At 40.1% G+C, this 27,752-nt stretch overlaps 2 long non-coding RNA genes across 2 annotated transcripts in view; one reads left to right on the top strand and one right to left on the bottom strand.

Annotated features, from left to right (window-relative positions):
- Nucleotides 1–467: 467 nt before the first annotated feature.
- On the bottom strand, nt 468–19,322 carry LOC145538410 (uncharacterized). The gene is made up of 2 exons (XR_014076836.1): nt 19,152–19,322; nt 468–642 (listed from the first exon to the last, which is right to left on the bottom strand). It is a non-coding gene; the product is annotated as an uncharacterized LOC145538410 (long non-coding RNA).
- A 19-nt stretch (nt 19,323–19,341) lies between these two features.
- Nucleotides 19,342–27,752, top strand: part of LOC145538409 (uncharacterized) — a 39,487-nt gene continuing 31,076 nt past the window's right edge. The window contains exons 1-3 of the long non-coding RNA XR_014076835.1: nt 19,342–19,512; nt 20,041–20,187; nt 20,596–20,673. This is a non-coding gene — a long non-coding RNA (uncharacterized LOC145538409). The remainder of the gene's footprint in view (nt 19,513–20,040; nt 20,188–20,595; nt 20,674–27,752) is intronic.

Genomic DNA, 27,752 nt, shown 5'->3' on the forward strand with positions numbered 1-27,752 from the left:
CTGACATCAGAAGATACACAGAGTATGCAACTTGATTCATTCATTCATTGAGTTCATTCTTTCATTCATTCAGCAACAGTTACCCAGTGCCTGTTATATGTCAGGCCAGCTTCTAAATGATAATGTATAGCTGTGCTGTGTGCTGTTCTTAGCTGCTCAGTCGAGTCTGACTCTTTACAACTCCATGGACGGTAGACCGCCAGGCTCCTCTGAACATGGCAATTCTCCAGGCAAGCGATTCTTTCATCTCCAATACTGGAGTGGGTTGCCATACCCTCCTACAGGGGATCTTCCCAATCCAGGGTCAAACCCAGGTCTCCCACATTGCAGGCGAATTCTTTACCGTCTAACTCACCAGGGAAGCCCGACATCATATAGCAGAAAGCAAGAAAGTCTTGCTTTTTTGTTTTTGTTCTTACAGAGCTTTAACTCTAGTAAGAGAAAGGCAGTTAATAAATGACAAAAAATAGCAGTGAGTGACATTTTTAATAAAATTAAAACAGAGCAATGTTAGGGAGACAGCTTAGGTTGCTGATTGGGAATTAGCCTTGGTTTCTCTCTTCCCAACCAGGGCAAGCGTCTTCAAAGAGATGTCATTTGAGCTGGATCAGAATGACAAGAGAGAGCCAGCTTTGCAAAAACCTAGGGAAAGAACATTTCAGGCAGAGAAAACATTAAGTGCAAATTCCACAAAGCAAGAATAAACTCAAGGAGTCTGAGGAACACCAGAGGCCTGGACACTGGAGCATGTTGAGATGAACAACAAGAAATGAGATGAAATTGAAGCAATAAGCAGGGCAGGTCAAGTAGGGTCTTGTTGGAAATTCAATTTTATTCAGTCATCAGTGGTAGCTTTCTAAAGGGTTTCACAGTGTGGGAGATAAATTATATAGTTTTTCTGTGTGCAAAATAGGATTCAGGGAATAAAGAATGAAACCAAGGGTCACAAAGAGTGAGACATGACTGAGAACAGCCCAAGTGAGAGACAGTCCCTGGGCTTGGTGTGGTGGGGGTGACAATGGCTCTGTGAGACATGTACCACCTTCATTTTCTTGTCTGTCAATGATGATAATAACGTCTACAAGCTTACTTCATAGAGTTACGGTGAGGATGAAATAAATAAAAATACAAAATGCAGAGTGCAGTGCTTGTCACACAGTAAATGGTACCTATTATTACAATTAACTGACTTCTGCTAAGGTGAAAAAAAATCTACTGCTGAGCTAACAAGACATCTACTGCTCTTGTATCATGAATTTAAAGGAATCTTCAAGAACTTCTTTACTTCATGATTCCTATTGAGGTCTGAGTCCTCACATCCAATAGGCTCAATTAAGGCTGTTTCCGTAACCGTCTCAGTCCATCCCCACAAGTTCGCTCTATATCCGCACCCACTTAATGTCTCTGTCACCTGCAGCCTAGATCTCTCCTCCATCTGAGTCCTCCCCCCGCACTCTAGGTCTTCTCTTGTGTACTTCCTCAATGATGTCTTCACATCAATCTTCCTCTTCTCTTGAATGTTCAATTTCCCTCAAGGCTCTAAACTACTGTCATCAATACTTAAATATGTTCTGGGCACACTTGTCTTAAAAAAAAAAATGCAATCATGTCACTCTCCTCATGAGACGCTCTCGGTACCTGTCCCATTTCCTTCACGATCATGCAGAATTATCTGCCCTCTGTCACCTTCACCTCACCACTCTTGTACTCTGTACTCTGGCTTCTGTACCCTCCAGGTCACTGTTAGAGTTTTGCTGCTAATGTCACCAAAGACCTTGTTCTTGTTCAGCCCAATTGAGCCCTAGGTTTGTGACTGCAACAGTTCCAGACTATTGATAGTGGTGCTATCAGCTGAAGTATTCACCTGCCTCCATCCCCGCCCCTCCGCTATGGACATTTCTCCTTTCAGAGTCAGTATTGTGGTTGGACCTGCCCTTGTGGTTTTTAGTATAATTGTAGGACGAGCCTCAGCAACAACTATCAGGGAACTTGAAGGATCAAGATTTATTATTCACAGTTACTGAAGGGTACACGGCACAGTCAGTACCACATGGTGAGTTTGGTGGGAGAGAGAGCATCCTTTACCTTGGCTTCTGCCTTTATTAGGGCTGAGGTTGAGATGTCTATGCCTATGTCATAGGTTCACCATTTGTTGGTGAATTTAAGAGTAGAAATTAAAGCCCAGGAAGCGAAGTGGTGTCGGTCAAGTGGTCGGTTATCTAGGGCTTTCTGAAAGGGGAACTTTATGGATAAGGCCACCTGGCTTTTTATCTAGTTGTGCAGCTGGCAATGCCTATAATTGAGATGGATGTCTTTGAATAGGTGCCTCAGCAATTGAAAGCTTAATGTCAGGCACTCACAGTACAGTCTGGCACTGTCCCCCATGGAGACTAATGGAGGTGCCAGATTTACTTCCACCATGAGTGAAGGGGGTGGTATTTTGTCCTCAATGTTCAGCTCTATCCCAGGTATGGGCTAGGCTTCCAGGCCTGCCCTACTTCTTCTAGTACCATTAACTGAGGACTGCAGAATCATTTCCCAATGTGGGAATCTCAAATAACACTACCTGGTACCCAAGGATCCACTTTACATAGAAGGAAGTTTGACAATGAGCACATCATCATGGAATCCACTGGTACTATCAAGAATTCTGTTACCCCAGAAGTCATCCACCTGATGAAATATTGGCATGACCTCCAAGAGGCTCAGCTAAAGGACCAGCTGGGATGACCTCAGATGGTGTTGGAGCACCCTCCTCTAAGACATGACATTTTTTGACCCAACAACAATCATAAGATCCCATGTACCCACAGCAAGGATCCGCAGTGCAGAAATCAAGGAGTAGAAGTAGGGTGGGATCCTATTACCATTCTCAGACTTTGTGCATCAGCCCCCACAACTTTAAGGTCTGTTGTGTTAAAAATTGGAATGTTTCCACTAGGGAAACCAATAAGGGTCTCACTGAACCCCAAGATGCACTGTGGCCTGGTTAATTTGGACCTCTGTCCTCACAGCAGCAAAGGAAACATTTACTCTCTAGTGTGAGCGATGGCCATGGTTAGCATGAAAAACTAGAAATGCTGATACACAAACAAACAGGGAAGAGTGTGTCTGGAGCTCAAGGGACACACTGGGGTACTTCTTGCAGTTTCCATGTCTGCTGCTAACTGTGGCAACAAGCCTGACACAGGAACAAGGTGACTAGGGTTCAGACTCCTTAGGGATCAGGTCTGGGTCCCACTGGACAAGTCAACTTAGACCAGTAGGAAAGTCTGGAGGGTGAGAAGAATCCAACAGATGGGTGGGAGGAAAAGGAGTGGATGAATATTAATTATGGTTTCAAGCCCAACTGCTGCCTCCAGCCACTGACTCATCCCATGAGCCTTTTTGTTTTAAGTCTTTTCGGAATTGTAAATGGCCACTAATTGCAACTGAGCCACTAGAGGCTTCCCTAGTGGCTCAGTTGGTAAAGAATCTGCCTGCAATGCAGAAGACCTGGGTTCGATCCCCAGTTCAGGAAGACCCCCTGGAGAAGGAAATGGCAACCCACTCCAGTATTCTTGCCTGGAGAACTCCATGTACAAAGGAGCCTGGCAGGCTAAGTCCATGGGATTGCAAAGAATTGGACATGACTGAGAGGCTAACACTTTCACATATATACAGTGATCTTTTTGTTTAATGACAGGGCTCTTCACACAGAAATATCTCTATCTGTCAGTCATACTTCTAATAAACAATTACTGGAGAAAAATCCTGGATTTAGAAACAAGCAAAACGTTTCTGCATCTCTGTAATGGTTTACAAAAAGCCACCTTTTCTTTTCTTTAGCACCTAGTCCTAAAGTCCATTATCTACAGAATGTGCTTTTGTAAGATGCTTTGTTATATGGTTTTCCATACCGCAGAAAACTGAGAGGGAAGTTGAAAGAAAAGCAAATGTACTAGCAGTCGTAAATTAAGTGCGGAAAACTGCTTGATGTGGCCAAAGGGACCAAGCAACAAAAACAACAGGAGGCCAGAAAAGAACCACCCAGAAAGTAGGACACGTTCCACAGCCATCCGTGTAAACACATGGTTGGTTCTGTGGAAGTTCCCTCAATTACCAAATCAGAGAAAGGAATGTGTGTTTCAATGCAATTTACAACAATGTGGTTCAATTGTTAAAGCTTTGACTTTTGGATAGTATAATTTAATTAGTTATAAAATTCTTTGATGGAAAGTAACATTTCCTAAAACTGAAGAATAAAAGAGCTTATGCCATATGATGTTTTGTATCTGCATCTTGCAGATATGGTAGAGTGGATGAAGAGGAAGGGCTGAGCACACTTGTCAACCGACCCCCACCCCTCCACCCCGCAAATCCTTTTAAGTGACAGGAAAAAGAAATCTTTTAAAGACTAAATTCGTGACAGCGCTGGGAGACTACAGAGTAACACGAAGGGGTGCTGAAATTGTGAGTAATTTCTAGAAGATAGAAAGCACGTGGATTAAATTGTCAAGAACTGCTGAAACCACAGCCCAGCTTATGCACAGAAGGAAAAAAAAAAAAACTACTCAGGAAGCTAAGAGCAAACATAGGGAAACTCAAGCTCACTGTCAACAATTGGAGCAGAGGGTCCTTCGGTGATCATCAGGGTAATTACAGAGCTACTTTCTGGCCAGTTATGGCTACTCTCTCCTCTGGGGAAGAGCAAATCCAAACCACCTAGCTATTCATGGGGCACTGGTTCATCTAGTTCTTCCTCCTTAGGTGTAATTAGAGGGAGTCAGAACACCAGAAGTTCAGGAGAAAACCATTAAAATACAAAAAGAAGAGACAGAACCTTGACTCAAGAGAAAATTTGTGAAAGAGAAATAAACTTATAAGCATTAAAATTAATGTCATCAGAGAGATGATCTTGCACAGTAAAACTAGAATATGCTGTTAGGAAAAACAGCGAAAAAGCAAGTAATAATTCTTGAGGTTCTAAAATTATAAAGACAGGAGATACAATGGAAGGAGTGAGTGGACAAATGAACACAGTAATGGACAAATTAATGATCTAAAACGGAGGCTAACAAACGTTTTCCATAAAAGGTCAGACTGAGGAAAAAGTTTAAAGTTGGGTTAAAAGACTTTAAAAGGGTTTAAAGAGTTAAAAGTTAAGAGTCAAAAGAGGTAAAGAAAAAAGTTGAAACATTTCAAGAGTTCTATTGTGGGTTCTAATAAGAATTCCAGAGACAGAGAAGACTGAATGGAGGAAAATATGAAGAAAAATAAACGAAAATTTATAGCTGAAGAAAGACACAGATTTTTACATAGGAAGGGTCACTAGCATCATGTAAGAGAAATATAACTTGCCAAGATGTATCTTTATGAATCATCAGAGCTGTAGAATAGAGATTCTCAAAGCTTGGAGACATGGAAGCCCTCAGAAATAAACCTGCTCTAGAGTTGCTTATTCAAGGATTATTTGCAATGGAATGAAAATTCAACCCAAGGAAGAACCTACATATAATATAAGATAAATAATAGTAAGCAAAGAACCCAAGAAAACGTAGATAAATTGAAATATGTAGTAAAAAAGTTCACAAATCTAAAACTAAATTCTAGAGTGATGTGGCATAGAAAGTAATGAGAGAGAAAAGGAAAATAATGGTGTGCTAAGATTTTGTCCTTTTAGTAAAGAAAGAGATAAAACTTAATTTAGATTAATACATGTTGAAAAGGGCATGCTAAAAATGTAAGAATAATAATTAACACAATAGAAAAAAGATGGAATAACTTCTAAACCTCCTAGATGAAAAAAAAAAAAAAAAGGTACCAAAATTTTAGCCATTTAACAAAAGGAGGAAAAGGGAAATTAAATAAGAAATCATGGTGCATAAACTAATATAAAATAAGATGACAAATTATAAATTATACTAAATATAAATAGGTCAAATGTCAAACATTTTCAGATTTTGTACATGTGTAAAGCCTTGAAAATTTTTGAAATGGTAGAGTGGTCTATTTATAGAGATTATCTTTGGAGATCAGAGGGCATAGAAATGAAAGCTAGGAGCTAAACGTTGACAGAGACTTTTTTACTGTTGCGTTTTACACATGGGGACCATAGTCATCTATTTTATACATTTTTTAAAATTGAGGAATGTTAGCATACAACCCTGACGTTGGGAAAGATTGAAGGCAGGAGGAGAAGGGGGCAACAAAGGATGAGATGGTTAGATGGCATCACCGACTCAATGGACATGAGTTTGGGTAAACTCCGGGAGTTGATGATGGACAGGGAGGCCTGGAGTGCTGCAGTCCATGGGGTCGCAAAAAGTCAGACATGACTGAGCGCTGAACTGACTGAGCATATAACCATTGTACTGCTTATAAACAGTTTATTTCTTTCCACCTCTCTTTAGCTCCACCCTCAATCAGTTCAGTTGCTCAGTCATGTCTGACTCTTTGCAACCCCATGGACAGCAGCACACCAGGCTTCCCTGTCCATCATCAACTCCCGGAGCTTGCTCAAACTCATGTCCATTGAGTTGATGATGCCATCCAATCATCTCATCCTCTGTCATACACTTCTCCTGCCTTCAACTTTCCCAGCATCAGGATCTTTTCAAATGAGTCAGTTCTTCACATCAGATGGCCAAAGTATTGGAGTTTCTGCTTCAGCATCAGTCCTTCCAATGAATATTCAGGACTGATTTCCTTTAGGATGGACTGGTTTGATCTCCTTGCAGCCCAAGGGACTCTCAAGAGTCTTCTCCAACACCACAGTTCAAAAGCATCAATTCTTCAGCGCTCAGCTTTCTTTATATTCCAACTCTCACATCCATGCACGACTACTGGAAAAACCATAGCTTTGAACAGACGGATCTTTGTTGGCAAAGTAATTGTCTCTGCTTTTTAATATGTTGCCTAGGTTTGTCATAGCTTTTCTTCCAAGGAGCAAGTGTCTTTTAATTTCATGGCTGCAGTCACCATCTGCAGTGATTTTGGAGCCCAAGAAAATCAAGTCTTTCATTGTTTTCATTGTTTCCCCATCTATTCGCCACAAAGTGATGGGATGGGATGTCATTATCTTCAGTTTTTGAATGCTGAGTTTTCAGCCATCTTAGCTTCACCCTCATCTCCTGCATATTCCCTTAGCCTAGACAAACATAGAGTTCTTTCTGCTTCATATCTGGTTAATTTACCATTTTCATCCATAAACTGAAGTTAGTATGGTAACTATTTGCAGCATGTTTCAAACATAATTTTTAAAATGATCAACTGCTGCTATAACAGAAATACATTAATTGTAGTATATTATTACTAATACAGTGTTTATTTTTAATTTTATTGAATAATATAATATAAATATTATTTACTTAATAATATTTAATGATGCTTCCCTAGTAACTCAGACAGTAAAGAATCTGCCTACAATGCAGGAGATCCAGGTTAAAATTTTAAGTGACAGGAAAAATTTTAATTTTAAAATATTATTTATTTAATAATATTTATTATATATTATTTGTTTACTAATAATGGTCAATGATAAATATTGTTAATAGTATTTATTTGATTTTAATATTTTAAATAAATAAAAATACTTTGAGAAAGGAAAAAAGAAACTCTCTATAATTTTATCATCCAGAAATAACCAAAATGGAAAATTCATAACTTGACATTTAAAAAACCAGTTATGGTACCGCCTGAAGATATTTCCATCCTAGCACCTAAATCTGCCTCTCTCTAGTCCAGGCCATGTCCAGGTGACCTGGGAGAATAAGTCAAGTTGGATGCCTGGGGTAGGCTGATAGTTGTTCCCCAAACTATGTTCACACCCTAATCCCTGGAATGTGTAAATGTTGTTTGGAGAAAGGGTCTATGCAGGTGTGATTAAGTTAAGGATCTTAAGACAAGGGAAATCATGAAAAGTATCCTTATGAGAGAGTGGAGATTAGACACAGAAAGATTAGCCGTGTAAGAAAAAGGGAGAGTTAGGACTTCCCTGGCGGTCCAGAGGTTAAGATTTGGTGCTTCCAATGCAACGAGTGTGGTTTCAATCCCTGGTCCAGGAAAAAAGATTGTACCTGCCACATGGCGCATCTGGAAACTTAAAAAATTAAAAAGAAAAAAAAAAGTAGAGGGAGATTGGACCCAAAGAGACACACAGAAGAGGCAATAGTGTAAAGATGGAGGCAGAGGATGAAGAATACAGAGGAAGGCTAGCATAGGGTGACCACCAGAAGGTGGTGATGCCCAAAGCTCAGCTTCTCTGTACACCGGTGCTGAATCAAATCTAAGAGACAGAGTTTTGGGTGAAGAAAAAAAGGATAGTTTTACTGCTTTGTCAGGCAAAGGGGGACACAGAGGGCTCATGCCCTCAAAACCCCTGGGGAGGATAGTGACAAGTTTTATAGTAATTGTTCAGAGAGGGACTGATCATTCTGTCGACATTCTTCTCATGGGTTGTGATGAGGTAAGCAGAAATCAACACCATCAAACTTCAGATCCACCTGATCTGGGGTCTACAGGCTTGTGGGCAGCATACCACTGTTTATCATTAACATCTCCCACCTGGAGGGGCTTTCAATATTTGCAAAATAACTCAAAGATATTGTTGTATGTATCCTTTGATGGGGAAACGGGACCTTGCCCCAAGGCTGCTCTTGACTATTTGTTTCTCCTTAGTCTCCCATCCCCTTCCTTCCCTAATTAACAACTGCTTGAATCTGCCCATTGGAACTCAGGGAAGGTCATGGAGGATGAATGAAGGCTGTTTCCCATAATCAAAGAAATGGAGACACAGAAAGTCTCTGTGGCCAGGAGTCCCACAGAGCCTTGCATGGTATCATTGGGAGAGACAAACAAGGATCCCCCTCCAGGGCCTCTGGAGGGAGCATGGCCCTTTGGCACCTCCATCTCAGACTTCTGGCCTCAAGAACTACAAAAGAATACAGTTCTGCTTTAAGCCACCAACTTTATGGTCATTTGTTACAGCAGCCACAGAAGCGTGTGATACAACACCCCTTACCTCTACCATAGATGAATACACACTACATAAACCCATGTAACTCCCCCTATCTGTGGCTGTGACAGTGGTTTCCAGATTATGGATTATTCCTGAGTGAAATTTCAAAAAATGATCTACATTTTAAGTCATTTTTAAATGATCTGACACTGGGTTGTTCAATTTTTATGCCCAAAATGACACGAAAGCAAAAAAAACCTCACATTTATTATCATTAGTTTATGAAAAAGGACTTTTTTAAAATACAAAGATACTTTAAAAGGACAGTTCTTTAACTCAAATACATTTACATTTATTAAAAACTCATCATAATATCCTTATTCTTACTTGGCAATGGTGCTGACAGAATTTTACTACAGGTGGGTTCTTGTCCATAAACAAGAATTTGGGTCCCAAAGCTATGTTAGCTTAAACCACATTTACATATTTATTAATCCGTTTTTACTCCATTCCATTCACCATTTCAGCCAGCTCCTGAAAGAATTTTGTGGAAATTCAAGAACTTTTCTCTTTTCATTTCCTTCTATTAATTAGATTTAAGATCATGGACATACAGTCAATGAGTAACATTATATATACTGGTTGGAAAGAAAATCAATGAGAATGTAAAAGAATAACTTTTAGGAATTCCCTGGTTTTCCAGTGGTAAGGACTCCACTGCCAAAGGCCCCCATTCAGTCCTCAGTCACGGAACTAAGATTCCACAAGCCATACAATGCAGCCAAAAGCAAGCGAACAAAACCCCCCAAACAAAAGAATAACTTTCTAATTTTTTAAGTATGAAAAAACTTTCCATTAATTTTTAAAAGTATAACACTCATAAGTTTTAAGGACTAATTAATGAAAAGAGAGAAAAAACAAATACATAGCATCAAGAATGAAAAATGGGATAAAAATTTAGGAGGAAATAAGTTATAAAGAAGATAAAAGATGGAAATGATCACATGGAATTTTCTTTGTTGCTATTTTCGTCTTGCTTCATTACCCTCTGTTCGCCAATCCAGTGGCAGAGGCAAAAAATAGCTGAGAACAAAGAAATTATCATCTAGATGGATGCCATTCATATTAGAAATCTATAAGAGACCTAAAGAGTCTTAAGAAAAATGTGCAGTATCTATTTGAAGAAAACTATTGATACAAAACTTAACTAATGTACATATTGGACAAACCAATCATCAGGCTCATTCCTTACTGGTATCAACCATCTCAGATCGAATAACTCTACTACCCCTAGGCTCCCAATCTGAAACTAACCTCCTCATTTTGCTGGCAGAGAGGAAATTAAAAAGGTACATTATTAACTCCCGGAATATATCCAGGCTACAAGCCTATTCTCCTAAAGCCATCAGATAGATTCAAAACTAACTCTCAACTGTAACGTTAGTTCCCTGACACCGTTTCCCTCTTGTTTTTTCTCTGCAGACTTTAGTACCTCTTCTTGTTTTATCAGCAAACCAATAAGATATTTCTAGGGAAAAAAATTTTAAAGAATTTACTAAAGTGCTCAAGTGAGAGTGATCTCTTTAATCACCATTTCCTAAGGTGAGGTCATTCTCAGTGCAGACAGTCTCTTTTTACCCCAAGTTTCTTCAAAAATTCTTAGCTGATCCTGAAATCACAAGTTAGACTCTCTATTCCTGAATCAAATAACAAAGAAGTGGAGGAAGTTGTGACTTGAGAAAGGAGAATTTAGGATGAGACCTTGGTTTCTGTCTGAGAACTTGCCTGCTTCTCCATCATTGCTCTTAAAGACAGCGCTGGGAGAAATTTACAAAAAGAAAGGATTTGGATCACCTCATCTAATCTCTGAGTTTTTTTTCAAGATGTAAAAACTGAAGTTCAGAGTGTATTTGCATCATCAATAGACACAGAGCCAGTTATGGGGAAGTAGGATCTTCAGAATCACAGATCCATTTTCACATCATGCTGTTCCTCCTGCAGCTCCTCCTTTCTGTTCTAGGAAGTTGGAAGGCAGAAAGTTCAAGAACAAGGAAAGAACCCTAACACCAAAAGGCTTTTTACATTGTTGCAACATTTAAGGGAAAAAAACCCAACAGTATTAAATTGCATTGCCATTTAATCTTCCTAGCTGGTCCATTTCTGTCAATATCTAGTTCCCTTATCCATGCAGGCAAAGAGAGTTACACCCCCAGACTGTCCCCTCTCAATTATATAATGAAGTATTTAACAATTATCCATACTGTTCTTTGGCAAGCTGATTTTTAAACATGTGTTGCCAGTTTGCCAGATACCAACCTTATGTGTTATTGCAACAATGCCAACCAAAACCAGGTAAAAAGTGCCTATGTTAAAAGCTTGGTTTACCCTCACCAATCCTGGCTTTGAAAAAAATTCTGGGGAGAATTGCCAATTTGGTATGGGAACTGAGTATGAGGAAGTTTGTTCAGGGTTCTTATTTGGCAGTTTCAGCTGTTTTTCTCTGAGATTTATTTTTGCTTTGTAATTCTTCAAATACATGTGATTGTACGTTGACTTTGAGGCTTAGTCTGGCAAGATCTGAGTGCAGAGTTCCTGTCCAGTTTCCGTTGTATTAATTGTGGGCTTCACAGTCTTCCCTCCAGCCCTCTTTATAGCACCTTGGGTGGTTGTGAGCCTTGAGACTGGGTTATTAAGATTGGAGCTTTCCTGAATAACCTCTCAGGTGTGAACCTCAAGCATTTTTCTTGGTGGCAGGATATTCTTCAGTTCTACTAGTTACATGATTGGGAACATATTGATACAGTTAAGCTTAATGATCTCATACCAACAGAAGGCACTTGTACAGACAAATGCATTATCATCATTGCAGCAATACCGTATTGCCGAATGGGGTTCATTCTGCCTTCACATCACCCAGTTTCGGCATCATCCACTGTGTCTTTTTGGGACAAGCAATGCTTTGCTTTCAACTAGGCTCGAGCACCCTCACAGTTAACTCCTGAGTGCCCGCCGTAAAGCCTACTGAAGCAGAAAACGGACAGCCCACAGCATTTCCTGTTCCTCTGAGATTGGGAGTTTCTCCTGTGTGCAATTTAGACTTGGGGAAATGTGACCTTTTGGAAATGGGACCTTCTCTTTCAGGTCTCTTAGTGGGTATCAATTTTCTAATGATTTAACTATTCAATTCAGTTCAGTTCAGTCGCTCAGTCGTGTCTGACTCTTTGCGACCCCATGAATTGCAGCACGCCAGGCCTCCCTGTCCTACAGCAAATTAACTCATGCAAACAGAACATTTTGACCTCAGCCATTGGGCATCATTTGCTATTCAAGTTACATATTAACTTAATGCACCCAATGAATCACTAGTGCGACCTTTAGCTGTCAGGGAAAGCAGTGAGTCTCATGCTGAAACTGAACATTTTTAGGGGAATTTTTTTTCTCCCCAAGAAAACTGAATGTGAAGGATTTTCTCGAGAATGCATTTCCTGTTTTGGAAAATGAGCAGGTTGCTAGGATGCCATTAAGTACTTTTAAGTCACTCACGAACAGGCACCCTGAGGCCTGGAAGAGTTCTAAGCCACTTCCTTACTTCTGTGACATGGGCAAATGGTAGATTTTACCAGCCCACTTCCTTCATGGGATATAAAACGTGGTCTAGTCTATACCCTGAGTCACAGATGATAATAATATTAATAAAGAACCTTGTTTTCAGGAGGCAGAGCTTCTAGAAAAATAGGGGATGGGGCCAGAAGCAAATCTCAGGCTCCAGTCATAGCTCAAAGTCCCTTTACCTTTCTTTGTTAAAAATCTTTCTCCCTTTCCTTCCTATACAGATCTGCTCTGTCTTCTTGTTTGTGCCAAGTTCTTTTGTACTTACTATTCAATATGAAGTGATTTAAATGGAAAAGGCCTGTATTGGAGTCACTGTGGAGGAAAATCTCTGAGTTTTCTGGGAGCTTCATTATTTACCAGATGTGATGGTGCTGATGTTTCCTTCCTCTTTTTTTTTTTCTTTTTGACTGTGCAGGTTGCCAGGATCTTAGTTCCCCAAACAAAGATAGAACCCTGGCCCACAGCAGTAAAAGTACAAGACCCTAACCACTGGAAGGTGAAAGCTGCTCAGTCATGTCCAACTCTTTGTGACCCCATGGACTGTAGCCTGTTAGGCTCTGTCCATGGAATTCTCCAGACAAGAATACCGGAGTGGGTTGCCATTCCCCTCTCCAGGGGATCAGCCCAACCCAGGGAACAAACCCAGGGCTCCTGCATTACAGGCAGATTCTTTACCATCTGAGCCACCAGGGAAGCCCCTAACCAACTGGTCTACCAGGGAATTCCCATGGTGCGGTTTTAAAACACCATGCATTTCTGGTTCGTGTTTCCACTTTGGGTCCTAGAGTATTATTTGACCCAATCAGCCCTTTCCTGGGTGGTTCAACTGGTGACCTCAGCCTTTGGTCACATCCCACCACCACCCCACCCTCATGCGGCAGTGGCAGATGTCCGGGCACCCAGCTGGCTGTGACATTCCTCTGGGCTTGTTCCCCTTCCTCCTTTCCTGCTCTCAGCAGTAAGTCAACATCCATTGGAGCTGTTGCTGCAGGAACCACACACATAATTTACCCAGGAAAGAAAACATACCTTGGCTCTTAAACTAAAATAAATCTTCTGAACAAGAGAAAACAAAACATCCTCTGGGCAAATGGGGTCCCTGCTAGTGTGAGATGCTTTCTTTTTCATTTTACTTATCCCCAACAGTTTATTTTAAGGACATCCACAAGTAGGATATCACAGGCACATGAATTTGCATGACAAATATTTCATGGAGCCCTGGGAAACTGAGAAGGCACAGAATGAATCAAACAGAATCCAGAGCAGAGCCTCAAGGAGTGAATGTCTCCAAGGGGAGTTATTATACTCATTTGTAAAGCAAGACAGAAAGACCCAGCTAGAAAGCTGTTGGAATTCAAAGGACCAGTTAAGGACTTTAACTGGGAGAGCTGGGGAAGAGGTGGCTGCCCAGATGGTCTAGAAGCCCAGTCAGATTTGTGTGTCAGGTCAGGCAAGATGTCAGAGGGCCTGGTCAGAGGAGCAAGAGAGGGTAGAAAAGAAAAGGCCACCTTTGGATGGGTCCAGAATGGTTTCATTTCCTCAGTCAGTAACACAGGTCTTCAGTTCAGTTCAGTCGCTCAGTCATGTACCACTCTTTGAGATCCCATGGACTGCAGCATGCCAGGCTTCCCTATCCATCACCTACTCCCGGAGCTTGCTCAAACTCATGTCCATCAAGTGATGCCATCCAACCATCTCATCCTCTGTCATCGCCTTCTCCTGCCTTCAACTTTTCCAGCATCAGGGTCTTTTCCAATGAATCAGTTCTTCAAATCAGGTAGCCAAAGTATTGGAGCTTCAGTTTCAGCATCAGTCCTTCCAATGAATATTCACGACTGATTTCCTTTAGGATGGACTGGTCTGATCTCCTTGCAGTCCAAAGGATTCTCAAGAATCTTCTCCAATACCACAGTTCAAAAGCATCAATTCTTTGACACTCAGTTTTCTTTATGGTCCAACTCTCACATCTATATATGACTAGTGGAAAAACCATAGCTTTGAATAGATGGATCTTTGTTGGCAAAGTAATGTCTCTGCTTTTTAATATGCTGTCTAGATTGGTCATAGTTTTTCTTCCAAGGAGCAAGCATCTTTTAATTTCATGGCTGCAGTCGCAATCAGCAGTGATTTTGGAGCCCAAGAAAATAAAGTCTGTCACTGTATCCATTGTTTCTCCATCTATTTGCCATGAAATGATGGTACTGGATGCCATGATTTTAGTTTTTTGAATGTTGAGTTTCAAGCAAAACACAGATGTAAAAGGCAAAAAAATTTCACAGCCAATGGGTCTACAGCAAAAGTTTTACCTAGTTTTTCCTTGACACATTTAATGGAGTTAGTTTCTATTCGTCCTTCCCAAAAGTTTCTAAAATGTCCCCATACCTATATCTGTAAAGAAGTTTAGTGGAATTAAAGTTTTTTAAATCACTTACTCTTTGCTTGGTTTACTGTGTGGTTTAAAGTGCCAGCAGATATGCAGGTTGCAATAGCTGTTTGCAAAGTACTCTCTGAGCCACAGGGCCATCAGCTCAGCCCCAGGGCAAGAAGAGCAAGGTCCTGGGAGTCTGCCCCTTTGTAAAGGTGGTTCTGTGATCTTCAGGGAGCACTTATCACCAGCAGGAAGTAAGAACACCCCAGGCACAGCCGTAAGCCATAAGTCTGAGAAGTTTTAGGAAAGACAGGAGCCATAAGAAGTAGGCACCAGGCTTTGGGACAGGCTAAAGGCTGGGGAGAACTTTCCAAAATCAGAAGGTGGTTTTGAAGAAAAACAAACATCAGGAATTGTACTTAAGTTTTTACATAAGTGTCTTTAAAAAAAAAAATGCATGTCCCACCTGAAAAGGTTAGTAACCTTGCTTAAAAACACTGTTTATGTTTAATGTATGGAGTATTCATGCCCATGTGTTCCCGTGGGCATTTCTGGCACCAGACTGTCAATATTGGTTCACAGCCCTAATGATACGGGCTATTCAGATTAGACTGGACTCTTAGCAGTATTTGCTCTTCAAATTCCTCTAGTCCAGGGGAGCCTGATTCTTCAGCTCTGTCAGTCATTAAGGCTATATTTCTCCCTGGATCCTCTTCTCTCTCTCTTTTCTTTTAAAAGATTTTTTTTTTTTTGGATATGGGCTATTTTTAAGTCTTTATTGAATTTGTTACAACATGGCTTCTGTTTCACGTTTTGGTTTTTTCGCCCCAAGGCATGTGGAATCTTAGCTCCCTGACCAAGGATGGAGCCAGCACCCCCTACATTGGAAGGTGAAATCTTAATCACCGGGCCACCAGGGAAGTCGCAATTCTTTTCTCTTGAGCTTGATTCTAATCGTCCTTTCTCCACAAAATCAGCCACAGATATCAAGGCGATAATATCAAGAACTGCTGTTTGTTAAGTGACCTTTGTCCCAAGTTGTATCATTCTTCCTTAAAATATCACAGCACATAAACACCCCCAGCACCACATGTTCCCTCCTCCTGTGTGATGGACAAGTACTCTATGAGAAATCCCCCATCACATCTGGAACTGCATTTTGCTATCATTATGGCCAAGAATTTCTTCCTAACACTTGTACTACTTTTCTCCGCTGTAGTGAATCCCATAACTTCTCTCCCTATACTTACATGTGAACGGAGATCCACTGCCTGTGTGATTAAGACAATGTCTGTAAGGCTAGAACCCAGCATCTGAAGGGCCAATACATCTATCTCTGCTCCAGAGTTAGAGCACCTACCCCTCAACTAAACCCTTATAATAATGGATTGTCATAAGGGACCAGCTTGAGAGCACGAGTATGAATTTGCACGAATCCATCACCGTGTTAGTTGCTGACCAAACATCAAGCTAATAATCAATATAACAGGTTTCATTGTCAACAATATTTGTTTATGGAAATCATTGCATATCTTTAAAAACATCCTCTTTTCTAGATTAAATATCCCAAAGACATTTTCTGCTTAGAATCAACTTTCAATTTTTTTAGTTTTGCCTCTCCCCTGCTTTACCTTTAAGTAGTTTCCTATGACCCGTAAGGGCTAAGGTTTTTTGTTTTTTTTTTAACTTTTTATTTTGTATTGAAGTATAGCTGATTAACAATGTCATGATAGTTTCAGGTGAACAGCAGAGGGACTCAGCCATACATATGTATCCATTCTCCCTCAAAGGGAAAAGGTTTAGTTCTCCTGATCAACACCTTTAGGGGACTAGCCAAAGTCATTTTCTTGGCCTCCCATTGTGGTTACCATATTTTTCTGACTCTCATATCAGAGAAGAAGCTTAAGCAAGGAATTTATGTACCATATTTGTATGTAAGAGGCAGCCAAAATCAGTCTGCTGCTGCTAAGTCACTTCAGTCGTGTCCGACTCTGTGCGACCCCATAGACGGCAGCCCACCAGGCTTCTTCGCCCCTGGGATTCTCCAGGCAAGAACAATGGAGTGGGTTGCCATTTCCTTCTCCGATGCATGAAAGTGAAAAGTGAAAGTGAAGTCGCTCAGTCGAGTCCGACTCTTTGCGACCCCATGGACTGCAGCCTACCAGGCTCCTCCATCCATGGGATTTTCCAGGAAGAGTACTGGAGTGGGGTGCCATCGCCTTCTCCGCAAAATCAGTCTAGATGCTGTTATATGAGAATTCCTTGGATATTCTAAGAATTTGTGAGACCTCATTATCCAATCCTGTAAATGGAAATAGGACTGGCCAGGAAATTTTAAACATGTTACTCCAGCTGTGTCTCTGAACCAAATTGCTACGTTTTGCTATGTTTCATTTTGGGTTTTTTCTTTTTTAAAGTATGAAAATATGATAACACATTTATAGGTGACTTGGAAAATATAGACCAAAGTTACAGTTCCACTATATATTACAATTGTTTAAGTAGATAAATTAAGATTTTTAGTTGGAGTGTTTCATTTTGTTTCGAATCTTACTACCTAAGGCAGAAAGAGGATTTTTTTTAATGTACAGTTAAGTAAGACCTTTGAAAATCACACCAATAATGTTCAATTTCACAAATGTTTAGAAGCAAAACACATTTTCTAAGTAGATTTCATTCTACTTCAATTCTTTCGTTAGCAAATGAAAATAGTCTTAAGATTTAGGAATCCAGTTACCCAGACACACTGGGGTTTACTGAACCTGAATGCCACCCAGGAGCTATAATGGGAGCTCCCAGCCTCAGCACTCCATGGATCAATTGGCAAACAGACTTCTTTCAGGGACTAAGGCACCACTACCCGCTGTTTTCAATTACTTTTTGCTTGATAAATACAGTGGAAACTATTTGTGTCGTTTCTGTAAACACCACGAAGTGCAGAAAGAAATCTACAGAAGCCTCCCCACTGTGGGGAGACAGTCAAAGGCATCTGTCATGTCTGTAGGAGAGGGACCTGGGAGGATTTTGAGTGTTAATAAAGACGTCTTAAGAGGAGACCTGCACTTAGGGCCCCTGAGTGTCTTCAAAGTGGTTTCTATTTCAGGCTTTTCACTCTTTATTAGAATCAAGAAAACTGACATCAAGGAACTCTGATAGGAAATTTACGCCTCCTAAAGCTTCTGTACCCTTCAAGAAAGGTAGTTTACTGGATGGTTAAAAGTGTTTCTAGAAGTTGTTTGTTATTCTTATATGTTTGTGTTCGTTTGTTTTGATTCCTTATGTCTTAGATAGCATGATCAAACATTTCTGTTGTCTCTTCTGAGAAGGGACTGCCGAGTAAGTACAGAGTAAAGTAAAAATTGAATTAAATATAAAAGATATTGGTGTTCTCCTGTATTGTGTTGTTGTTGTTCAGTATCTAACTTGTGTCACAGTCTTTGTGACCCCAGGCACTGCAGCTGTCTCCTGGAGCTTGCTCAAACTCCTGTCCATTGAGTCGGTGATGCTATCTAACCATTGCATCCTTTGCCCCTCTCTTCTTTTGCCTTCAGTCTTTCCCAGCATCAAGATATTTTCCAAAGAATCAGCTCTTCACATCAGGTGGCCAGAGTGTTGGAGCTTCAGCATCAGTCCTTCCAACAAACATTCAGGGTTGATTTCCTTTAGGATTGATTGGTTTGATCTCCTTGCAGTCCAAGGGACCCTCAAGAGTCGTCTTTTTTTTTTTTTTTTGGTAAAGATTCTGGAAACTTCTATAGAGGGTAAATATTCAACCTTGGTTATACAGTATTGGACTTTATTTTAAAACACATATATTATATATGTCTGTACACACACACATCTGAAAGATAGCCTCTTAGAAGGCCTGGGGCCCCTCCACTTCTCTCCCACAGACTCTGAAACCACTGTCTTCTGTTGAGCTGAAGTGATACCAGTGGCTTCACCATGCCCCCAGATGCAGTAGGCCTGACTCAGCACACCCCATGAAGCCTCCTGAGTATGCAGGCAGCAGAAACAGTGAGTTTCCCCATGTAGAACTACGGAACCCTAGGATTGGAAAGATACTTAGAGACCACATAAGGTAACCCTCTTGTTTTTTGTTTTCTGTCTTTCTTTCTTCTTTTTTTTTTTTTTTTTAATAAACCAGGAGCTGAGTTCAGGGAGATGAAGTCATTTGTCCAAGGATATCACCTGATTTTTGATGAGTTAAAGCTTGAGGTCAAACTTCCTTACCTTCAGTATGGAAGCTTTCCACTCACTGCAGGATGTTGCTTGTTTGAATTTAAGAGGAGTATGAGAACCCAAGCCCTGGCTTGGTCGTAGAGAAAAATGCTATGAAAGACATAAATGATATGATATGATATCAGCTGTCATCCCTACCTCCAAAATGGTCGCTACATCTCTAGGAATTCCAGGGCTGCCATAGCAACTGAACAGGGCATTGATGGATGAACCAACCTTCTAAAGATGTCTTACCTCCCTTCTTCCTGAAGCTGTTACCACTGATCCTTGGGTTGGAAAGATCCCCTGGAGTAGGAAATGACAACTCTCTCCAATATTCTTGCCTGAAAAATTCCATGGACAGAGGAGCCTGGTGGGTTACAGTCCATGGGGTCCCAAAGAGTTGGACATGGCTGAGCGACTGAGCACACCTAGGAAACAAAATGGATACTCAGAGAGGAGAAATAAAATTATCATTGATAAATGGCAATAAATTGAGAGATTGAGAATGACATATACACACTATTATTATAAGATAGGTAACTAATAAGAACCCGTTATATAGTACAGGGAACTGTACTCAATTCTCTGTAGTGACCTATATATGGGAAAAAAATCTAAAAAAGACAGGATATATGTGTGTGTGTATATATATATATATATATATATATATAACTGATTCACTTTGCTGTACAGCAGAATCTAACACAACATTGTAAATCAACTATACTCTGATAAAAACTAATTTTTAAAAATAGCAATAATAATTGTAATCATACTAAGAGTGAAAACAGTATTGGTTATTTAGACTGCATTATGTACTGAGCCAAATGCATGCATTGTCTAATTTCACTTTCATAATAATTCTGTGTAATGAATCCTTTCATTATTCCAATTTTAGATGAAGAAAATGAGACCCAGAGAGATGAATGTGCCTAAGCATCCACAGCTCAGCAGTGGCAGTCCAGGCATTTGAATAATGACCATCCAGCTGCAAAATTAACATCTTCTTAATTCTTATACTATGAGATGGACAGAGAGGAGACAGGTGAGAATTTCAGATAGAAGAAATAGTGTGGGACTTCCTTGGTGGTCCAGTGGTTAAGACTTCGCCTTCCAGTACAGGGGTTGGGGGTTTGATTCCTGGTTTGGGAGCCAAGATTTCACATGCCTCACAGCCAAAAACCAAAACATGAAACAGAAGCAAAGTTGTAACAAATTCAATAAAGCCTTTAAAAAAAAACAAAAAAGCACATGTAGAGACAAGCAGGATGCCAGAGCAAATTCTGTTTGAGGAGCTGTGAGTATTCCACAAACCCATAGCTGTTGTTTTTGTTTAGTCACTAAGTTGTGTCTGAGTCTTTTGTGGCCCCATGAACTGTAGCCCTCCAGGCTCCTCTGTCCATGGGATTTCCCAGGCAAGAATACTGAAGTGGGTTGCCATTTCCTCCTCCAGGGGATCTTCCCGATTTTGGCAGTCGAATTCTTTACCACTGAGCCACCAGAGAAGCCCTACAGCTCAGCCTGAGTCCAGGTGAATTAATTGTGGGCAACATGACCAGTAAGAAGGATGGGGTCGCATCACAAGATTTGAACAGAAAACCAGCTTGAGAGTTTTACAATAGATTTGACCTTGGGCAGTAGAACTGGGATGAAGAGAAAAGGACCAAGTCAAACACTATGGAAACAAAAAATAAATAAAACCTAGTGGTTTCCTGTTTCTCCATCTCCATTGTATTCCCAAGTGACATGATAAAGTCAATCTATCCCTTGTACACATTGAATATCTTTCTTATAAAAGATACCACAGTAAAAATGATCAAAAGAGACAAATGAACTTACTTATAAAACAGAAACAGACTCACAGACATAGAGAACAAACTTATGGTTACCATAGGGGTTATGGGGGATAAATTAGGAGTTTGGAATTAACAGATACACGCTGCTGCTGCTGCTGCTGCTGCTGCTGCTAAGTCGTTTCAGTCGTGTCTGACTCTGTGCGACCCCATAGACGGCAGCCCTCCAGGCTCCCCCGTCCCTGGGATTCTCCAGGCAAGAACACTGGAGTGGGTTGCCATTTCCTTCTCCAGTGCATGAAAGTGAAAAGTGAAAGAGAAGTCGCTCAGTCGTGTCTGACTCAGATACACACTATTATATATAAAATAGCTAAACGACAAGGATCTACCGTATAGCACAGGGAACTATAGTCAATATTTTATAATAATCTATCAAAGGAAAGAATCTGAAAAAGAATGCATACATGTGTAACTGAATCACTTTACTGTACATCTGAAACTAACACATTATAAATGAACTATACTTTAATTTTTAAAATGCTTAAAATGTTTAAAAAATTATCAATAAAGATATGTGATTAACTATAGGGGTTTCCTAGGTGGTTCAGTGCTAAAAAAATCCTCCTGCAAGAGACACATGAGACCCGAGTTTGGTCCTTGGGTCGGGAAGATCCCCTGGAGTAGGAAATGGCAACCCACTCCAGTATTCTTGCCTGGAAAATCCCATGAACTGAGGAGCCTGGTATAGTCCATGGGGAGTCACAAAGAATCAGACTTGACTGAGTGACTGAGCACATGCATGCATAGGAAATATGGAGAAATAATTTCTCAGTTTGTTTCTCAGTTTAGAACTTAGTCATATTATTTTCCTTCAAATTTAACAAATCTTATCATTGCTGTTCAATTAAAGTCATGTTTCACTTTAACATTGATTAGATAATGGGGGAGGAATTGTCTAAATAGAAAAACCAATGAGGCAGAGACAGTTAATAAGCTTCTAAGCCTTGGAGCAAAGATATTGTACCATCCAAGAGATGCTTCATTCCAACAGGGAGATGGCATTTCCCATACTTTTCTTGATTACTTTTTTTGCAAGATGAACATGAGCAATTGAAAGGGAAGTTGAAGTTAGCATATTGAGGGCTGTTTATTATTTATGAGATGGAAATCAAACTCCTATATAACCAAACTCATTAAGGCTCACATAAAGCTTTTCCCACTTTCTTCCAAGGACACTACTCCAGTAACAAGTAAATTTCAGTCCCAAGCACATTCAAGTCTGAAATCTGAGTTTATTATCCAGGACTAGACGGCTTTATTCTAACCCCAAACCTCCCATCTCCGAGCAGAACTTCTCACAAACCTCTTCCAGGAAGCAGGTGCTCCTGAGAGCTGGGCCCTGCCTACCGTCTGCTTCTGTGCACACAGTACAGACCCCACAGTCAGCGTCCACCATCCCCTTGGCTTGTGCCTGCCTCGTTTTGCAATTCTGTTTCCTCTGTTTTTCAATTCTCTCTGCCACTCTCCCTGTGGGAACTCACCCCTCAGCACCCTCGAGGGACACACCCAAGAGCGGTCCTCTGCCCTGTCTGAATAGTCTGCAGGCATCCTTGCTGCGCTCACTGGGCACAGGGCAGGCTTCGGGCTCGGCCATCTGACGTGTGCCTGTCTACCCCACATCGACCTGAGCTTGTTGACCATCATGTCCCCAATATCTAGAATGTGGCTCAGAAGGTAATCAATGCTCAGTTAAGTGCTTGTTAAAGGAGAAAAGTAGATGTGCTAGTGTGCTATGTTGTTAACAACAACAACAATTTACATTTAAAAATAATTCCATTAATCACATAGTTAGGTAATCAGTAATATTAAGTAATGAGAAATTCAAGAGAATGTAGACTTATTTCATTTACAAAAAATAATTTTAAAATTAAAACAAATAAATAAACAATAAAAATAATTACATCTATGCACCTTTCCCTCATGCTGTCTGTTTTGGTGTTATGAATAGAGATTCGTTAATAACTCCAAATGTATGAAGTTATTTTCACAAATGCATATGTCTATTCGGAAATATTTATAGAATACATATTGCACTGGCCAAAAAGTTTGTTTTAGTTTTTGCATGTTAAGGAACCAAGGCTGGAGATTTAGGTGCCTTAGCTCTTTATGCACACAAAGGCTATTTTTATGTTTAATTTTAGATTTAAAATTTCAATCCATCTGGAATTCACATTACCATTTGATAGGAGTTCTTTTCAAGTTCATGGCTTCCTGGTTCTAAAATCCATTGGAAATGCATAGAAGAATTTGCATATATATACATCTCTTTGTATATAGATATGTGTGTTTGTGGTGTGTGTACTCATGTGTGTGAAAGAGAGAAGAGTTTCAATATCTCTCATCAGATACTTTAAGTGGTTCATGAGCTGAAAGTAATTACAAATCATTGGTGTATGAGGTAATTTTATTCTAAATGAAATGTCAGTTTTCCTAACACCATGCATTAAAAACCTATCCTTTCCCCAGTAATGTAAAATGTTAACTTTTATCAAAAGTTATGACCAACCTAGACAGTGTATTAAAAAGCAGAGACATTACTTTGACAACAAAGGTCCATCTAGTCAAAGCTATGGTTCTTCTAGTAGTCATGCATGGATGTGATAGTTGGACTATAAAGAAAGCTGAGTGCCGAAGAATTGATGCTTTTGAACTGTGGTGTTGCAGAAGACTCTTGAGAGTCCCTTGGACTGCAAGGAGATCCAACCAATCCATCCTAAAGGAAATCAGTCCTGAATATTCATTGGAAGGACTGATCCTGAAGCTGAAACTCCAATACTTTGGCCACGTGACGCGAAGAGCTGACTCATTTGAAAAGACCCTGCTGCTGGGAAAGATTGAAAGGAGGAGGAGAAGGGGACGACAGAGGTTGAGATGGTTGGATGGCATCACCAACTCAATGGACATGAGTTTGAGTAAATTCCGGGAGTTGGTGATGGACAGGTAGGGCTGGTGTGCTGCAGTCCACGGGGTCACAAAGAGTCAGACATGACTGAGCAAATGAACTGAACTTTATCAACAGCTAGGGCTCTGATGTTAGAAAGACCTGAATTGTGATTTGAATCACAATTCAACTATCTACTACCTCTGTGATTTCAGACAAGTTACTTAACCTCTCTGAGTTCATATCCACATCAATAAAATCGGATACTATAGTAGTATCTCATAACCAGGTTTTAGAATTAAATTAGGTAATATAAGTAGAGGACATAGCAATAATCTTGGTTCAAAGTAGACCTTTATTAAATGTTAGCACTTATTAATATAATTCTCATGCACGGCTCTAGTTTTGAATTCTCTATATCGTCCATTGATATAGATATATTTGCCTATTACTCCAAGGTATGGATATTTTAAGGTCTCGGTTAAATAGCTAAATTGCTTTTAAGGATGTCTGTCCATCCTCATTCCCACAGACAATTTAGCAGAGTGTCACATTTCACCTAGTATTATTAAGTCAAAGAATCTTACATGAGACATGAAAGGTATTATGTCACATAAGTTTCAATGTGTGTTTCTTTGGTTGTTATTGAGCTTTCTGTATTCCCCCATATTTACTGCAACGTGTATTTGCTCCATAGTGAATGCACATGACTGTTCTCCCATCATCACAACAGCAATGCTGGGCTCATGGTCACATAGCTCACACTGCAATCCCCCCCTCCTTGCTGACTGTACCCACGTATCTAAATTCTCACTCATATAATGTGTGCATTTCTCACCTCACCCACAGAGTGGGGGGAGGTTCTTCTCTTCCTGCTAATCAAATATATCCACAACTTGTCCCACCGTGCAGACAGGGAAATTCCTCATGATGGAATGGAACAGCAATCTGGAAGTAACTTAGGTCTTAGAGCAGAGTTGTCTCAACCTGCTGGACCACCAACTTTAGGATTGTTATTCAAGAAAGACTTCTATTGTCTTTGAAAAAAAAATGTGAAAGTGTTAGTTGTTCAGTTGTGTCTGACTGTTTTCGACCCCACAGACCCCACAGAGCCTGCCAGGCTCCTCTGTTTATTCAACCTGCTGTATTTTTGGATCTTTGTATTAATTATACATAGAGCTTCTCTGGTGGCTCAGATGGTAAAGGATCTGCTTGTAATGCAGGAGACTCTGGTTCGATTCCTGGGTTGGTAAGATACCCTGAAGATGGGACTGGCAACCCACTCCAGTATTCTTGCCTGGAGAATTCCATGGACAGAGGAGCCTGGGGAACTACAGTCCATGGGGTCTCAAAGTCAGACACGACTGAGTGACTAACACTTTCACTTGTTAATAATACATATCCTTTGTCCACTTACCTGTTGGAATATTAAAGCTTTTTTATTGATTCGTGGGGCTTCTTTGCTCTATTCAAAGCGAACATTTTTATGTAGTCATTTCATTATGCTGTTTCTCTGTGTGGTATCTTCTTTGTATTAGCTAAATAAGAAACACTCCCTGTACCACAGACATTTTATTTTCTCATTTTTATGTGATTTTTAAATTTCTCATTTAGCTCATTGATTTAGCCAATGTTATTTCAAATAATGAATGGATAGTAAAATATATCAAAATTATTTTTCCAAATAATTCATTTTTTCTTACTTCTTAGAACCATTTATAAAACAATTTCTCCGTTTCCTGATGATTAGTGATATTACCATCATCATATCCTATATACTAGTTATACATTCGAAGATGTGTTTCCAGATTTTATATTTTTATCCAGTCATCAATCTAGTCTAACATCAATCTGATATTGTTTTAATAATTGTAGTCTTAAATTAGAGATGTTTCTTTTATTACTGTGGCAAGGTGAGGGATGGCAGTTGCCACAATGTTGGGAAATTGAAGGAACAGACTTTCTGGGGGAACCATACAAGCCAAGGATCAGTGGGACATAGCACATGGTTCCAGTAATCTCAGCATCCCAAATAGGTGCTATAGCCCAGGGCATCATTGGACACACAGCGAGGCTTTGATCTGAAAGAGGTCCTGCCTCCTCTTTCTTTACTAGTTTAGAATGCAAGCAAGACATCTGCTTTACATGTGAATGTGCAGGTTTACTTCTCTACCTTTACATCAAAAGGAAAAGAAAAATCATGTAACATAGAATCAACTTCATGTGGCCCTCCTGGCGGTCTAGAGGTTAAGACTCTACGCTTCCACTGCAGGGCTGTAGATTCACTCCCTGTTCATGCAAGTTCCGCATGCTGTATGATGTGGCCAAAAAAAAAAAGGAAGAATCAACTTAATGTACCTTTTAAAGTGAAAGTGAAAGTGAAGTCGTGTCCGGCTCTTGGCGACCCCACGGACTGTAGCCTACCAGGCTCCTCTGTCCATAGGATTTTCCAGGCAAGAGTACTGGAGTGGGTTGCCATTTCCTTCTCCAGGAGATCCTCCCGATCCAGGGATTGAATCCAGGTCTCCTGCATTGTAGCCAGACGATTTACCATCTGAATGGGGACAGGAAAGTCCCAATGTATCTTTTAAAAAAGCAATAATAAATTTAAACTTTCTTTTATTTCTATAAAATTCTTTAATAAATCAACGGATAGCTTCTGGACACAAAGAATATTTATAACAATATCCAGTCTCACACTCACCTGCTAAGATACATAACAAATGAAAGTGGAAGTTTGAGCATCCCAGTTCGAATTAGAAACAAAACAAAGCTACTCTTCTTCACCATTATTCTCTATCGCTGTTCTGTAATTTTGAGCCAATGCAATAAAACCTGACATAGAAATAAGAACTATTAGACTGCCAGTGCCAAAAATAGCATCAATATTTTCAGACTCTACTTAGCATCTTCCAAATGTAAAACTGTTTGTTTAAAGTCTATCGGAAAAGATAAGCAGGTAAACATAGGTAGGTGATTTTGGAAAAAGACAGAAAATAAGAGAAACCAGCAAAAGTATCCATGAATGATAGCTGAAATTTCAGGTTATCTGACTGAGCCTTCCAGGACTGGAGGCACCTCTCCCACAGATGGAGAGGCTAATTTTTCTCTCATTACTAGTTTCTCTGTGTTATTTTCTTTTATTGGCTTAAAGTCTACAGTGCATAGGGTCGCACAGAGTCAGACACGACTGAAGCAACTTGGCACATATGTAGTTCCAGAGGAATAGAACCTGAAGGATGAGTTCTCTGGGTTAATGGAATTAATTCTGGGTTCTATGGAATTCATTTTCTGATCTGATTTAAAGTTATTATTGACCCTATTTCCAATGGGAAGAGGACACTGGTGGCCATGGCATGGGGTGACAAAACACTTATGCAAATTATTGGCTGTTAGGCTGGCAATCAAGTGCCTAGAAAAGATAAGGCTCTGAGTGCCAAGTAATTGCCGCCATAGAGCACTGTGGTGAAAACAGGAGGATAATGGGGCTGCTTGGTTGGTCCAAAGTATTGTGGAGAACTTAGGGAAAGGAAATAATGATGTCAGGGCTTTAACTTTGTACTTTAAGAACTCTGTGAGGACCCTGCATGTTTCATGAATGCCCTAAAGGAAGCCCTCCTCCTGTAGCCAGTGGTCTATCATTTCTGAAAACCAAACCCGAAAACTAATCTATCAGGTGGCTGAATTACAACTCACATTCATGTCCTAATCTAACAGGATCTCTTATTTCCAAGTCAGAGCAATGCTTGGGAAGATGTGGTATACTGAATATTGGTTTGGGATAATATGGACAATTTCATGCACCTGGAGTCCTTGAACCTAGTGCCATGCTGAGTTATTTTGAAGCTTAAAGCAAAAAGATAAAGTCATTTATAT

This window comes from Giraffa tippelskirchi, chromosome 2, assembly GCF_054371585.1.
Source record: "Giraffa tippelskirchi isolate mGirTip1 chromosome 2, T2T-mGirTip1v1.2.pri, whole genome shotgun sequence".
In the NCBI taxonomy this organism is placed as follows: Eukaryota; Metazoa; Chordata; class Mammalia; order Artiodactyla; family Giraffidae; genus Giraffa; species Giraffa tippelskirchi.